At 27.8% G+C, this 3,711-nt stretch overlaps 1 pseudogene; it reads left to right on the top strand.

Moving 5' to 3' along the window:
* Window positions 1–69: 69 nt before the first annotated feature.
* LOC108755260 lies at window positions 70–799 on the top strand (annotated as a pseudogene).
* The last annotated feature ends 2,912 nt before the right edge of the window (window positions 800–3,711 follow it).

Genomic DNA, 3,711 nt, shown 5'->3' with positions numbered 1-3,711 from the left:
AAAATTTGCAATGATTTTAAAATTGATCAATCGAAAATACTAAAGATAGTTACGAATAATGCACAAAATATGGTTAAAGCTTTTATGAATTTTGTATATTCAAATTCCTTACACTCTGTTGCCACAAGCATAAGTAAGTTATCTTTACAATTATGCTAATTATAGATTAGTATTGTAATAGATAATAGATAATAAAATAAATTTGCTTCAGCCTTACTATTAAAAAATAAAACATTTTATTTATTATCTTTTTATCTTATTGTTAGTTCAAGTCGTTGTGTTAATTATATGTTAAGAGCGAAGAGTTAATTTACAATTAAAAATATTATTACTTAGTGCTTTATAATATTCATTAAAAAGAAGATTAAAATACTTTCGATCTATTTAATCAATAAACTGTCCATTATACTTTTAGCCTTTACTAACAATGATTCAAGTACAAATCGAAATGACTCAAATTCAAATGACACTGATTCTGAAAACTCTGAAGATGAAGACGAAGAGTGTCTCAAAATAATTGAAATTGATTTAAAGAAAAGCTTAATGAATAATGCTGGTGCATGTCATCAACGATGCGTTTCTCATAATTTAAATCTTATCGCTTCCACTGACGCTACAGAAATATTTAAGGAGAAAAAAGGATCAGACAATAAAACTATCCGAATTTATCAATCTGTATTTGAGAAAAGCCATATGGAACAGAATCTCAAGATCATCAAAGTGCTCTGAAATTTATGAAAAGATTACTCCAAAAAGCTCCAATGTCACCATGTGTTACTCGGTGGAATTGTACTTATGATTATCTTTTAAATTTAATGAAAGTTAAGTTATACGAAATAACTGAGGCATTTGTCTAATTTTAAAGCGACCGAACTCGAATTTTTAAACGAATATTTGCAATGTCTTTAGTCAATTGCTGAAGTTCTGGATAATTTGCAAAATAAAAATAATTTTTTTATGGCGAATTAATTCCCATCGCCAGTTTTGCTAAGAACAATAGAAAACCTTCAAAAACTACAGAATATGTCATTAAAATATACTTCCGGTCTTGTAAGCGTACTATTATGTAGTATGGAAAAAAGATTTAATAACTTTATTTCAACCCAACGATGCTATATATATATATATATATATTAGCAGCTGTTTCTCATTCCTATTTCAAATTGCGATGGATACCAAAAAAAAAAAAAAAAAAAAAAATTACGTACAGAATCTGTTTTTCTTAGAGGCAGAAAAACATAATAAATACATCAATATTGCCGATAATACCAATGTTAATACAATTCTACTACTACTCGGAATGATTTTGTATCAGAAAGTTTTTTTCCTTTCAAATTGAAGACGATAAAGATATTAACAAAAAGAAAAAAACAAACACTGTGCAATTAGAATGTATGAAATATTTTCAAAATAAAGATGTACAATGTTTGGACCGCTATCCAATCGTAAAATGGATGTTTATTAAGTTTAACACGTCTTTACTGTCACCTGCACAGGTGGAAAGATTATTTTCCTATGGTGGTCTTATAATGAGATCGAAGGAGCATGAAGGACGTCAAATTTGAGAGGATGATTTTAATTAAAACTAATAAATTGTATTTGTATTAAATATTATTGATAGAAGTATTGAAGAGCTTCATACATATAAACTTAATAATTTCAACTATGTTAACCTTCAATATCCACATCTCAAAAAAGATCCCTATCTATCCACATCAGGGTATTTGTAACACAGTATTTTCTTTTGCTTGTATCTCAGATTGTAGTTCATCGATTTTAACTATTTTTTTTAATCTATCATTTAAAGATTGAAAAAAAAGAATTTTTGAGTTAGAAAGTCTAAAATGTTGTAACACAAAAGATATTTGGCAATAAGTAAAAAGGGATTGGAAAAAAACGTCTAAACTATGAAAATCGAGGAGATTATGCTACTCTTTGTGAGTACTGACAGTTAAATATTATACAATATCCAATAGTATTCAAATATTCAATATATTATTCAATATAAGTATTCAATATAATGTATAATTATTTTTATTTTGATTTTTTTGTTGCTTAACTAAGTATAATAATATTAATATTATTAAGTATTAATTATAGTCTATTATAAAGAAAACACAATATAAACTAAAATATAAAATATAAACTACAATATAAAATGTATACAAATGTATATTATATACATATATTCAAATAAAATCATTAAAATATTTTATATTGACTATTTGAAATGTTTATTTATAAAATACACATATTTCTTTTTATATTTTATATTTTAAGTAAGTTTTCGAAATTTATTTTTTATATAAAATAAGAAATCCTTCGAAAACTTATTTAAAATAAAAAACAAGCTATTCTTATATTTTAAATAATTTCTTGTGATCTATTTCTTATTTAATATTTTAAGTAAGTTTTTGGAACCTATTTTATTTTTTTTATTCCAAATAAGTCGTATCAGTTTTACTGACTCCAGTGATTTTATATTTTAAATAAGTTTTTGGAATTTATTTTATATTTTATATTTTAAATAAGTCGCATTAGTTATTTTACCGAGCCCTACTGCGGTAATTTAGTAGAATTAGCGTTTCAAGATCGAAAAATTATTTCGACGTTTTTAGGTACTACATACGTGGTATATAAATTCACATAAGAATCATACAAACATTAAGATCCAGCTAGGCCGTTTAAGACTTTGATTTCTATAGTTCGTGTTATCACACACATATATATTACAATAATATACAATATTATATTAGTTATTATTTAAATTCTATGTTATAAGTTTTCAAAATTCAAATACTGTAATCCTATGATGTAAATTTCATCCTTACCAGAGTTGACACTTTTTTATATATATAAGTAAATAAACTACAAATATATCGTTTTTCGAAAAAAAAGTATATCATTCTTTACAGTAGATTTCCTTTCATTATATAAAAAAATATTAATTTTTTACTTTCCTTTCGTATTACTTTCCTATCAGCGCAGCGCATAGAGATGTACGTATATTTCTTAAATAATAATTTTGATGCCTTGATTAAAATCCGACTATGCACTCTTCTACGTAATAGTCTACTTTATATAATAGCTCACCAAATAAAAGTTAATAAAAAGTTATTATTTACGTTATTATTTCCTATAAAATTTAGAACATTGTTGTAATATTTTTCTAAACATATTTCATAAAATATCAGGAAACGTGCGCACGGTTGACGTTCGAGTAATTGCCTGTCAATGTTAACGACTTCAAAGTCCAACGGAGCTGTAACATGGGTCTCATAGGGGCGCAAAATCTTCGTGCAAGCACTCTCGATAAAGAATTAACAAAGCTTCCCCAAGCTCTTTCCATCGTTAAAAGCGCGTTTCCCACGACAATCGTTATCCGCAAGAAGTGCGCGTGAGCTCTCACATTCACCGGCGAGCGCAGAAGAAATTTTTCATAGGAACACGCGCGGAACATCTCGGAAGCGTTTGAGACTTTTGATTTGAGATCTTTGTAAACGTCCATCTAGGGACGTCGAGGGATGGAGTTTCTTTCCGTGACTTCCTTCCCGATTCTCACGTTTAGCGCCCCACGGGACTAACGGCGAGGAAGAAATTCCGACATTGAAAAATGCAAGCCGAGACTTGGTCGTCGCCTCTCTCTTCTGGATATTTCTCATCGATGCCTCTTTTTCACCTGATTACGGCTGAAGCATCAACTTTCTTACG

Source organism: Trachymyrmex septentrionalis, unplaced genomic scaffold, assembly GCF_001594115.1.
Source record: "Trachymyrmex septentrionalis isolate Tsep2-gDNA-1 unplaced genomic scaffold, Tsep1.0 scaffold87, whole genome shotgun sequence".
Classification (NCBI taxonomy): domain Eukaryota; kingdom Metazoa; phylum Arthropoda; class Insecta; order Hymenoptera; family Formicidae; genus Trachymyrmex; species Trachymyrmex septentrionalis.
The sequence above is the reverse complement of the archived record's forward strand: the minus strand, read 5'-3'. Positions and strand labels throughout refer to the sequence as shown.